Source organism: Aethina tumida, chromosome 5, assembly GCF_024364675.1.
Source record: "Aethina tumida isolate Nest 87 chromosome 5, icAetTumi1.1, whole genome shotgun sequence".
NCBI classification, from domain to species: Eukaryota; Metazoa; Arthropoda; class Insecta; order Coleoptera; family Nitidulidae; genus Aethina; species Aethina tumida.
Genome location: NC_065439.1, coordinates 5,357,182 through 5,371,646, shown reverse-complemented (window position 1 = coordinate 5,371,646; position 14,465 = coordinate 5,357,182). Strand labels below are relative to the sequence as shown.

General features: G+C 22.5%; 1 long non-coding RNA gene across 1 annotated transcript; it reads left to right on the top strand.

Moving 5' to 3' along the window:
- The first annotated feature begins 4,938 nt into the window (after positions 1 to 4,938).
- On the top strand, positions 4,939 to 14,265 carry LOC126265533 (uncharacterized). Its single transcript, XR_007548026.1, has 3 exons — positions 4,939 to 5,051; positions 13,007 to 13,222; positions 14,125 to 14,265. It is a non-coding gene; the product is annotated as an uncharacterized LOC126265533 (long non-coding RNA).
- The last annotated feature ends 200 nt before the right edge of the window (positions 14,266 to 14,465 follow it).

Below are 14,465 nucleotides of genomic sequence, written 5' to 3'. Positions count from 1 at the left end.
TCTTGTATTGTTTGAAAATTTTGTTATTGTTGAAATTTGAAAACTGACAAATAGTGAATCAAAGTAAATTGGGAAATAATATTGAGCATAGAGAAATATATCATAAAATTTGGTATTGATTCTTATGTAATAACAATTTAAATTATTCAAATATAACTATTTGAAATTATTAAAATTAATAAAGTTTTAATATTAAGTGGTTTTATTATTCCATTATTTCATTCTCTATTATGTTATGATAACAATTGATAGTTTACAAAATTATATATAACTTAAAAGAAGCACAAGAATAATATTTCAATAAACTAAATCATAAAACTTGGTACTGATGATCACGTAATAACAATTTAAATTACCCCAATAGTTCATTTCTTATTTTGATTTCACATAAACTGAAATTAATAATCAAAATGAATTTGTATATATTTCATTAAACTCAATGTGGTATTTAAAATCAATTAGTTGTTGGTTTTACATATATTTTACCAAAAAATAATGATTTCAAATTCTTTATCTGTATATAATAAGCATATAAAACTAATTGAATGAATGATATTATTAAAATGCATAAATTATTCATTATTTTATTCTCTATGATTTATGATATGATCACAATTGTTAATTTGTGTACAGTTCAACATAAGAAAATGAAAATAACATTTCATTAAAATATTTTATTTTTGAAAATTTTGTTATAATTAAGATTTGAAAGCTGCCAAATAGTGAATCAAAGTATATTGAGAAATAGTATTGGACATAGAGAAATAAATCAGGAAATTTGGTATTGATTTTTATAAATTATTTTAATATAACTATTTGAAATTATTAAAATTCATAAAGTTTTAATATTAAATGGTTTTATTATTCTATTATTTCATTCTCTATTATGTTATGATAACAATTGTTAGTTTTCAAAAGTATATATAGCTTAAAAGAGGCACAAAAATAATATTTCAATAAAATAAATTATAATATTTGGTACTGATTATCATGTAATAACAATTTAAATTACCCCAAGGCTTCATTTCTTATTTTGTTTTCACATAAACTGGAATTGATAATCAAAATGAATTTGTATATATTTTATTAAACTCAATTTGATATTTAAGATCATTTGTAACAGAGCTAGAAAACCGTTAATAAATGACTTCGTGGGAGAATTTTTAGACCACCACTTTGTTTAGATTCTCACGAATTTTTTCATATTTTTATGGGTTTTCTTAAAATTAATCTTACATTTGGTAATCGTAAAATAGTCGTAAAATACAAAATTTATTTTAAAAATTACTTATCTTAATCTAAACGTTCGTTGATTTTTTTTTAACACATGTGTTCTTTTCGAACCCTTATCTAGTGTCAGGGTGTGGTCGCACAGTGGGTTCGAAGTTTAAATAGTGATATTTCTATGTAGAACTTATTCAGTAATTAAATTAAATTAATTAAAGGAAAATGTAATAATTTACCCCAACAGGAAATTTTAGAGAATTGTAACTTTGTTCTTTTATTTTTGTCTTATTTAAGTTAATGAATTGATTTTTAAAAAAGATTGAAAATGTTTGTAAGTACAATGGTTTTTCCTTATGCAAATAACATCAGAATTGTAATATTATTGAAACAATGAATTGTATTGTATTTTGAATTGCATTAAGGTTTTTTAGACCAAGTACATTATTATTATTTAGATTAGGGTTTCATATAGAAAAACTCTTAAATTAATTTGGCAACAATGTTGAGAAAAGGAACATTTGTTTAGTTCATCTGATTGGTTGAAGTAGGATCGTTGTTGGAGACATTCAGATTCTTAAGGGTCTTAAGTCACCACCTACTTCACCCCTTCCTAGAATCCGAGTTTATAAAACTCTGGGATTCATTTATTTCGGTAGATTTTTACCCGAATTTTTCAAGTGTCGAGATCGAAGTTCTTTTAGTTGTTTTTACTTACTGTTTGTCAAAGTTCAACCTTTTTGCCAAGAATTTAAGTAAATTTAAATCATTCAATTTTTTTCTATTTATATTTATTTGTTTTTGTTTTTCTTATATTTATTTTGTTAATATAGTTAGGTTGATTAAAATTGAGTTTTAATTAATTCCGAACTAGAAATTAAAGAACAATAAAACAGTGAGTAGAAATTATCTAATATTTCGGTTTGGTGAAAGGTGTGAGTATTGAGTGTAATACATCACCTTAGTTGAAGAAGATCTGTTCAACAAAAACAAAGGTTAGTGATATTGAAATTAATTATAGAGTAGGAATTGTATAGTCTAACCTCATCAATATTTTGTGTAAAATTAAATCGCTCCCTTTAACCTGTTGTAACGAGTCTTTCAAAAAGACTTTGGTTATACCAATTGAATTATCATCGGTAACCCGTTACACATTAAAGAAGGCGAAATTGTTATATTTGACTTGTTTTCTATCATAGCTCAGTTTAAAATAAATGATTTTCGACACCTCTGAATTATCAACGTGTGAAATATTTTTTATAAATAATAGTGCCTATGTTTGTTCTGGTTCGTGCCTCTTTGACATCTGATTAACAACTTGGACAATTAATGGAGAAATACAAATCCGAACAAATAAAGAGACTTAAACAATGGTGACAAAAGCTGTATGTAACCTTTACATTATCCAAATTATAAATGGATACCTGGGGCAGAAGAATTTGGAAGACGGCGGAATTAGGAAGGTTCGGGATATTTTTTATGAGATTTAGGCTCCAGGCGGACAGTTTATATTATCCTTATTTTATGTTATCTTTAGGGTGCAGTTTTTAAATATTTTTCTTTGTTCTTTTAATAGATGAACCCTTAGAATATTTATTATTTTCTTTATAAGAATTGTAACCATTTATTATTGTTGTCTAAGTCACCTCTCATAAAAGTAGACAGCCAAGTCGTGTATTCGATTGTCACTTAAATTACAGATTAAGCATTTTAATTTTACTTTAAAATATGTACTGTATACGAAAAATGATTATAATATTGAATATTAACAATAATTTACTGTATGTAGTCAGTCAGAGATACATAGTAATAAATATTTCGTATGACTAATAAAGTATATACTGAATATCTTATTGAAAATAAATAAATTATTATGCAAATTATTCTGAAAATATATTGAAATTAGCGAAAAACTAAAATGAAGTGATAAAAAATCAGTCAATTATAGAAATGGTGAAGATGCACAAATATGTTTTCCATCATAACAAAATAAAATAATATTGATAAATTGGTTATAATATTAAAAAATAACACACACAGTTCCTTTGTAGCTGTGTATTTAAAAAGAAAGTGATATTCCAAAACACTTCGATGTCGATTTCTGAAATAATAATTAGGATTAAAAAAAGGTTTTTTCTTAAAAGTGATGTGTTTTAAAGTTCTTCAATTCTTATATGAAGAATATAATTGAATTAAATAGTAATGTAGTATATTATACAGCGAGTTTCATAATTTATCCGACAAATTTTTATCACATACTCACTGTTGCATAAAAGTCCAACGGAAAACGAGATTTTTTTTTGATAAATTGACATGTAAAAGTGACTGTGTATGACAGATAAGAACGGCCAATGACCATAATGAAATTTCGAGAACATCAGTTGTCTAAGTTATCATTTAGTTGTCAATCAAATGTCAAAGTGACACGTACCAAATCAGACTTCTGAAGATCTCAGCCATTAGTAATAGCGAAAGCCTTATCTTAACTCAAAATGTTTTAATGAAATGTTATTTTCTTCTGTGTAACTGTCTCAATTTTTATCATATAAAATTATAGAGAATGAAAAATAGAATAATATTAAAACTTAATGAATTTTATGTTTATTATGTATAGATAAAAAATTGAAAAGATTTTTTATTGAATGTAAAATTCGTAAATTAAATTTTTAGTAAATTTAAAACCAATAAAGAATTGTTTCTTATACCAAATTTATTTTAATTAAATACATACAAATTCATTTTGAATATTAATTCCATTTTATTCCATTGGAGTAATTTAAATTGTTATTATATAATAATTAATACCAAATTTTATAACTTGTCCAATATTATTTCCTAATTTACTTTGATTTACATAAAAGTCCATCAGGAAAAGAGAAATATTTTTTTTGATAAATTGATTTATTATGTAAAAGTGAGTATGTGGTATTCCGGAACACCCTAATTTTTTTTATATAATATATATTGTATACATTTAATAAAAAATACAACCTAAAAAGGTTACCATCTGTCCCTTTCTTATCTGGTGCCCAAATGTCACCAATGTGTCCCCGTTACAGAAAGACATCTGGACAAGTGGACCTTCTAATAATTTAGCATCTCAAATAAACTTGGTTTAGGTACCACAATTTCCGGTGCACATAGACTTGTATTCTCAGATTCTCATGTAAAATAATTCTGGGTGTTCTAAAATTTGACCTTATGTTAAAATTGGTTGTTACCTATATATAAAGTTAAGTTAAGAAACTATTTTTAATTTACTACTTTGAATTTAAATTTATATAATAAACTTTATTAACTTAATTAATAATTTCAGTCATTCAATTAATTTTAGTATTTTATTTTGTCTACATAAAAAAAATTAAAAGATGTTTTTGTTGAAAGTAAATTTAATTGAAAAAAAATTATTAAACACACAACTTTACTAATTTCAGTTGTTACGTCTGTTTGATTTTATCTATTAATATATATTTGTTAAACAATTTTGTATATTATTTTTCTAATAAAATTAATAAATAAAATTTTATTTTAATAATTAATAGTGAAACATAAATTATTTAATTAAATTTGGATCGTTATACATAAAATTATTTTAACAATTTAAGTGAGAACTTTATATAAATAAATTACAAAATTTCATGTCTGTCCAGTATTGTATTTGACATTTTTTATTGACTTTTTTCTCGCGACGTTTCATGACAGTCACTTTTGTTTGAATTTTTAACAGAAAATTGTCGCATATTTCTGTGGGGGTAATTTTGTTGTCTTATGTTTCAGGGTATCCTTAAAGAAGGGTTAAACTGCGTTTCACGAACTGGCTAATTAAGGTGAGTCCCTTTTAGACATTTACTAACAAAAGTCATATTTATTTTAATGGTAACAAACATTTTTATATACTTATACAAGAAATTCTATTGAGCATCAACAAATGTGAATATTTAATATTTAAAAAATTATTTTAAAATACTTCAATAGTATTTATTTGTCTATCTATCTAACATAAGTAAAAACTTCGTATTTGTTGAATTGTTAAAATATGTAAGTTTAATTAATAAATAAATAAAAAAAGTAAGATAACTTTATGCATATTTCATAAATTTAAAGTATATTATATTATTCAATACCTTTTAGTATGTTTATTACAATTTAAATTTAAATTGATGATTTAAAAGCCATTCTAGAAATAATGATAATAAAAATGATATATTAAGCTTTCGTTCTCGATCATATAAATTTGATTATCAAAGCTATTTAAGTTTGGTCTAATTACTACAATTTAGACGTGATTTTGATCAATTTTGTTTGTTAATTAATTAACAAGGAGATAGATTAACATGAGATATTTCAGTTTTAATGGTTACTTTAATATTCTTTAAGCATTAAAACTCGTTGTGTTGTGAAATACAGTTGTGTTACCCAAAAAAATCAAGAGCACCTTTGTTTAAAAAAGGATTTAGTGGTGTAGAAATTTTTAACAATATGGAAAAAAAAATTATTATATAAAATTTTTCCTTTTAAAATCGTGGTATACAAACAGTTTAAATCAAAGAAAACACGTTATCTGAAATTCTACCTGGGTAGTTTGTCGGTGCATTATGTGGGAGCAGAGGGTTGACTTTTATGGGGTCTCCGAAACGTGACAATAAATAGTTCTTTGAAGAACATGATTAAAAATTTATTTTAAATGGTAAACAATAATAATTTAATTTTAAGTTTCAAATATTAACAGAATTTTAATTAACTGAGAAAAAATTAACATTGTAATTAATGTTAATTACTATTAATTATTTAATTCTTAATTTTACTTTAATTGGATTGTCTAATTATTTCCGTTACCTAGTACTAATTATAAATTTATTTTAAATGGTAAACAATAACAAATAATAGTAATAATAAATTAAAAAAATATAAATTTAATCCAAAGATATTTTTATTAATACATCTGGACGTGTTTAATCTAATAAAAAGAAATTGGATCCGATTCTTGTGATGTGAACCTAATTTTAAAAGATCAGAATTCATCAAATTTATAGTAAATTATTTAATTTTATGCTTCAATTCAATGTAATTCTTAATTTTACTCTAATTGAATTTTCTAATCATTTCTGTTATCTAGTACTGATTATAAATTTATTTTAAATTGCAAACAATAACAAATAATATAGCAATAATAAATTAAAAAAATATAAATTCCAAAAATATAATAACGTATCAGATTGATATTTATGATTCAATAATTCCATTTTCTAATTATTTCTGTTACATATTATAAATTTGTTTATAAATTTATTTTAAATGGTAAACAATAATAAATAATATAATAATATTAATAATAAACTATTTTTTTTAAATCATTTTAAGGTGTCTGATTAATATTTATGATCATATTTCTGATCGCGTTTAAACAAATAACAAAAATTAGATCCGGATCATGCAATGTGCAACTAATTTAAAAAATCCGACATAATTTGAATATATTAAAAAAATGTGTTTCTAACTACTGAATTAGTTAAAGGTTTCTGAAAAAATACAAATTTATAGTAAAAATTGAAAATTAGCGTAGATATTAATAGAAATTCTTAAATTTACTTTTAAATGAATTTATATTGAATATCAATCAATATAATAATAATAATATTAAGTAAAAAAAACTATTGTTATATTTTCCAAAGTTCAAATTAACTTATCAAATTGTTATATTGTTTAATATTTATTAACTTTAGGGTCTTATTATTTAATTCATAATTTTACTTTAATTGGATTGTCTAATTATTTCTGTTACTTAGTACTAATTATAAATTTATTTTAAATGGCAAAAATAACAAATAATAGTAATAATAAATTAAAAAAATATAAATTTATTCCAAAGATTTTTATTAATACATCTGAACGTGTTTAATCTAATAAAAAGAAATTAGATCCGGATCTTGTGATGTGAACCTAATTTTAAAAGATCGGATATAATAATTTAAATATATTAAAAAAGACAAAAGTATTTCCAGCTATTGAATTAATTAAAGGTTATTGTAAAAACACAAATTTATAGTAAATTATTTAATTTTATGCTTCAAATATTAACAAAATTTTTAATTAATTGAGTAACATTTATGAGTCATATTAATAAAAATGTAATTCTTAATCTTACTCTAATTGAATTTTCTAATTATTTCTGTTATCTAGTACTGATTATAAATTTATTTTAAATTGCAAATAATAACAAGTAATATGACAATAGTAATAATAAATTAAAAAAAATATAAATTTGTTCCAAAAATATAATTGACGTATTAGATTGATATTTATGAATCATAATTCAATAATTCAATTTTCTAATGATTTCTGTTACTTAGTACTGATTATAAATCTATTTTAAATGTTAAATAATAATAAATCATATAATAATAATAATAAACTATTTTTTTTTTCAAAAATCAATTTAATCAGTCAGATTAATATTTTTTTCATATTTCTAATCATGCTCAAACAAATAAAAGAAATTAGATACGGATCATGCGATGTGAAACTAAATTAAAAAAATCCGACATAATAATTTAAATATATTTAAAAAAATGTGTTTCTAGCTACTGAATTAGTTAAAGGTTTCTGAAAAAGTACAAATTTACAATAAAAATTGAAAATTAGTATATTAGATATTAATAGAAATTCTTAAATTTACTTTTAAATGAATTTATATTGAATATCGAGTAATAATATGATAATAATATTAATAAGTAAAAAAAAACTATTGTTATATTTTTCACAGTTCAAATTAACTTATCAGATTGTTATATTGTTTAATATTTATTAACGTGCTTGATTAATATTATATATTTCACTTTTAATGTAAAACTGAAATATGTTAAAAACAGTTATGTAAATCAAAATTAATGAAGAAAACTTTTTTTTCTTCGAAATTATACAAAAAATATGACTTGTTCAAAGTAAAAAAATGCGATATGGCATTAATAATAATAATAATAATCTCTACCATTTTGTTGGTGTGAACCTAATTTTATAATAATTTAAATATATTAAAAAGAGAGTTTCCAATATTATTGTTTGCCTTATAAAATAAAAAATTCATAAATTCAATTAAATTAAGAATAACATGTTTATTAATATTAATCAATTAATTAAAAATTAAATAATTTACTATAAATTAGTGTTTTTACAGTAATCTTTAACTATTATAATTCACTTAAATATTGATTGATCCGCGGTATGATAATATAAATAATACATTTGAAGAAAAAAATCAAGATTATTGTGAAATCAAATATTTATAATTAAGAAAAAATGATTAAAACAAAAATTTTGTATTAAATTTAATTCATAAACTACCCGAACTGACAACTATGTTGAGTGGGGTGCGAACGTTTCATTCTCATTGGACAAACCGCTTTGTTCCTTCTCTTATTCAAGGTCACAAGCAGGGCAATTTTCAGTTACTTCGACAGATTCCATGGAAGCTTTGAACGAACATCGTGGAAACGTACCAGATTTATTAATATAGTGCACGTTTTATTAAGACAAAGTTGTGAGTGTGTGAAAAAACCAATTCATACCAACATCTTAGATTACCTAATAGGTCAACAAATTCAAAGGTTTGTCAGCACAGTAACTTAGTACTTATTCAATTTATAGTAATATGCGAGGTTAGACTGTTCACATCTATAATAAATAGAATTCCTGTTATCTTTATCTACCATATATTTTCTTAATTATAATACTGTTCTGTTCTGTTACACATAAAATATTATTTAACTACTTGTGTTGATTATGGTATGTTCTTTAGTGTTAATTTTAGTCTTGGACTTTATTTTAATCATTTTTTCATTACAATGGTGACTGAAACAAATCATTGTTTAGAGGGTATCCTTAAGAATTGTATATTATATAACCTAATAAATGATCTCTTATGTTTTGTTCAATTATAGCCTATAATACAATGCCCATTACTTAAATATCTAGACATGAATAAAGCAGGTGTTTGTACAAACAAAGGAAATTGAATTGTTTTAGTATATTTAAATATAATTTCAAATTATAAAATTTATTTTTTAAATATTTTCACTATTAACACAATCAAGAATATTTTAATTCATACATTATATAAAATTAAATTTTGTACATAAAAATATGATCCTTTCTGATCAGATATATTAATAAATATATATTAAATTTTATTTATAATTGACTTTACAAATAGACAAATTATGTTTAAATATCAATGGAATGTTTATTCCTCTCAGTTTAGTCATAGTACCAATTCATGTTTATTTAACGTATTAGTAGATAACACTATTTGCTTTAAAACTATATTTATATTTCAAGAGTTGGAATTAATATAAAAATTTTATAAAAACGGTTGAAAGTGTAACTATTTTAGCCTTATTTTATTTATTTCAGAAAGTGTTTCTAATAATATTTAATTGATACTATTTGAAAATTAACAAGTAACTAGTTTGACACTGTTTTAGTTAACAGAAAACAAACAATATATTTAAATTTAAAATCCAAAATTAATGCTATTTTATTAATGTTTTCTATAAATTATACGTGTTCATTTTACCAAAAAAGAAAGAACAACAGTCAACAACATTTTATAAAGTAGAATATGAGTGATAATTATGTAAATTTAAAATATATTAAATTTTAATAAATAAACACATACTTTTTGAATAGTCTCAATAAATTATGTAGCATATCTCTTTAAAAATTATTATGCAATTATTCTAATGAATATTTTTAATAACGTTTAATTCTAATTATTAATACAATCTACTTATTGTAGGAAAAAGTAGATTGATGTATCAGTTTTCTAATTTTTTATATATTCACACTATTCAGTATTTTTAGGTAATTAGGTCGTATTGTTTATATTTATTTTTTTAACAGCATAAATTACTATAATATTTATGTACATGTACAACAAAAGTAACTCAATATTTTGCAGAATGTACATATTTATTTTACCAAAAAATAAATCAAAGTTATATTTTTATTGTTAGCCAACAAATATTTTATAAAAAAAGGAAAAAGAAGATTGATGTATCAGTTTTCTTATTTTTTATATATTCACACTATTCAGTATTTTTAGGTAATTAGGTCGTTTTGTTTATATTTATTTTTTTAACAGCATAAATTACTATAATATTTATGTACACGTTCAACAAAAGTAACTCAATATTTTGTAGAATGTACATATTTATTTTACCAAAAAATAAATCAAAGTTATATTTTTATTGTTAGCCAACAAATATTTTATAAAAACATCTGAAAGTGTAAAATTTAGCCTTATTTTATTTATTTCAGAAAGCGTTTCTAATAATATTTAATTGATACTATCTGAAAATTAATAAGTAACGAGTCTGACACTGTTTCAGTTAACAGAAAACAAACAATATATTTAAATTTAAAATCCAAAATTAATGCTATTTTATTAATGTTTTTTATAAATTATACGTGTTTATTTTACCAAAAAAGAAGGAACAACATTTTATAAAGTAGAATATGAGTGATAATTATGTAAATTTAAAATATATTAAATTTTAATAAATAAACACATACTTTTTGAATAGTCTCAATAAATTATGTAGCAAATCTCTTTAAAAATTATTATGCAATTATTCTGATGAATATTTTTAATAACGTTTAATTCTAATTATTAATACAATCTACTTATTGTAGGAAAAAGTAGATTGATGTATCAGTTTTCTTATTTTTTATATATTCACACTATTTAGTATTTTTAGGTAATTAGGTCGTCTTGTTTATATTTATTTTTTTAACAGCATAAATTACTATAATATTTATGTACATGTACAACAAAAGTAACTCAATATTTTGCAGAATGTACGTATTTATTTTACCAAAAAATAAATCAAAGTTATTTTTTCTTGTTAGCCAACAAATATTTTATAAAAACAACTGAAAGTGTATCTATTAGTTTTACTTTATTTATTTCATATAATGTTTCTAATAATATTTAACTGATATTACCTGAAAATTAATAAGTAACTGGTTTGACATTGTTTTAGTTAACATGTAACGGGTTACCGATGATAATTCAATTGGTATAACCAAAGTCTTTTTGAAAGACTCGTTACAACAGGTTAAAGGGAGCGATTTAATTTTACACAAAATATTGATGAGGTTAGACTATACAATTCTTACTCCATAATTAATTTCAATATCACTAACCTTTGTTTTTGTTGAACAGATCTTCTTCAACTAAGGTGATGTATTACACTCAATACTCACACCTTTCACCAAACCGAAATATTAGATAATTTCTACTCACTGTTTTATTGTTCTTTAATTTCTAGTTCGGAATTAATTAAAACTCAATTTTAATCAACCTAACTATATTAACAAAATAAATATAAGAAAAACAAAAACAAATAAATATAAATAGAAAAAAATTGAATGATTTAAATTTACTTAAATTCTTGGCAAAAAGGTTGAACTTTGACAAACAGTAAGTAAAAACAACTAAAAGAACTTCGATCTCGACACTTGAAAAATTCGGGTAAAAATCTACCGAAATAAATGAATCCCAGAGTTTTATAAACTCGGATTCTAGGAAGGGGTGAAGTAGGTGGTGACTTAAGACCCTTAAGAATCTGAATGTCTCCAACAACGATCCTACTTCAACCAATCAGATGAACTAAACAAATGTTCCTTTTCTCAACATTGTTGCCAAATTAATTTAAGAGTTTTTCTATATGAAACCCTAATCTAAATAATAATAATGTACTTGGTCTAAAAAACCTTAATGCAATTCAAAATACAATACAATTCATTGTTTCAATAATATTACAATTCTGATGTTATTTGCATAAGGAAAAACCATTGTACTTACAAACATTTTCAATCTTTTTTAAAAATCAATTCATTAACTTAAATAAGACAAAAATAAAAGAACAAAGTTACAATTCTCTAAAATTTCCTGTTGGGGTAAATTATTACATTTTCCTTTAATTAATTTAATTTAATTACTGAATAAGTTCTACATAGAAATATCACTATTTAAACTTCGAACCCACTGTGCGACCACACCCTGACACTAGATAAGGGTTCGAAAAGAACACATGTGTTAAAAAAAATCAACGAACGTTTAGATTAAGATAAGTAATTTTTAAAATAAATTTTGTATTTTACGACTATTTTACGATTACCAAATGTAAGATTAATTTTAAGAAAACCCATAAAAATATGAAAAAATTCGTGAGAATCTAAACAAAGTGGTGGTCTAAAAATTCTCCCACGAAGTCATTTATTAACGGTTTTCTAGCTCTGTTACAAACAAAAAACAAACAACATATTTAAATTTAAAATCCAAAATTAATGTTATTTTATTAATGTTTTCTATAAATTATACGTGTTTATTTTACCAAAAAAGAAAGAACAACAGTCAACAACATTTTATAAACTAGAATATGAGTAATAATTATCTAAAGTTAAAATATATAAAATTTTAATGAATAAACACATATTTTTAGAATAGTCTCAATAAATTATGTTGTAATCTCTTTAAAAATTATTATGCAATTATTCTAATCAATATTGAATATATTGCAAAAAAACTTAAATTGAAATAAATGATATCATTTATAATTTAAACTGGCGTATTTCATATACACACATCATTTTGTATAAATATATTAATATACTGATATTATTTATAAACCACATAGTTTAAAATAGTATGAACAGTGTAATACGTACTAATAAATACATTACAAATAAGTGTAATAATTTTGTATTTTTGTTTATACAGGGAGTGCAATGGCGATATTTAAAATGGAAATCCTTCTAAACCTTTCATTTTATAACTCAGTTATAATGAAGAGTGGATCGCTATCAAATAGTAAGAAAACAACACAAAATGAATCCAAGATCACATAGAATATCATTCAGAAGAAATGCAAAACAGATAACTCATCGGTTTCGGTTCTTTTGTTATGGAAGTGAATAATATACCGAATTAAAATGGGTAAGAATATTTTTATTTTATGCTTAGTTTATCGTTTATTGTTGTCGCATACTTGTAATTTCACATTTAATGTGGGTCATTTTTTAAAAAAATTATTAATTTTTTTATTAGGCATTTCTTAAGCCTCTCAAATGTACCACTAAAATCTAAAATACTTTGCACATTATACAAATTAATACAAATACACATTAATTTATTTGAGAATTTTATAATATATCTCAAATTAACTAATTTTCTGGTAATTTAACTTAGTATAACTAAATATTTCTGAAACAATGAATAAACTTTCTTACACAATGAAAATGTAAAAATACACTTTTACGTAGAATGAAATTTTTAGAAATGATGAACTTTAACAAAATATATGGAAACTTTTATTAAAGAAAGTATAAGAGAAAATTTATAAACATAAACAAACATGTTGTATGTTTATAATTACAGATATTTATTCTTTTAATGTTATTTGGGAAAGATTATGATAATTTTTTACAAGTAACTTTTAAATTATATCGAGGTATTTTAATTGTGTGACTCTAATATGAAAAAACAATAAATTTCTTCATATGATTTTATTAAAAATGAAACATCATTCCGTTATCAATATAATTTATATATAGATTGTTCACCTCAACTTATAATTTAATAGAAATACTTGAATGGTAATTTTTAATTAATTATAATTAATAGTTCTTGTTTAATGTTTTTTCATTTCAAAAACAGATGTAACAAAAATATAATTGTCTTTTACTATTTATGTCATATGTTTTTTTTTTTTTTTAATTTTAATTTAAAGAGATTTACCAACAGTTACATCGACTTATAAAAGTAAACGATAAAATTTACCAAAATAACCATTTATTTCTTTTACTCTTCTAACTTGTCTAATCTAACCTATGTTTCAGCTGATTCGAAAACATCCAATAAAGACGTGAATGGGCAACTCGAAATCGACCACTGATGAAGAAGATATTTCCAGTTTCTAACAGAAAAATTGATTTATTTTTCTAAAGCGTTGATTGCTGTACACCGCTATTTAATATGACTAACAGTAGTGGAGATATTAACGAAAGGAGATGTTCTTTCACACCACACCACATCACATTACACCGCACCGCACCATTTTACAACACACCACACCACACCACATCACATCATATTCACATAAAATTCACATCATTTTAAACACATGAACTTCATAATTGTCTTATAAAGGTTAATACCTGCTGTACCGAAAACATTGGTG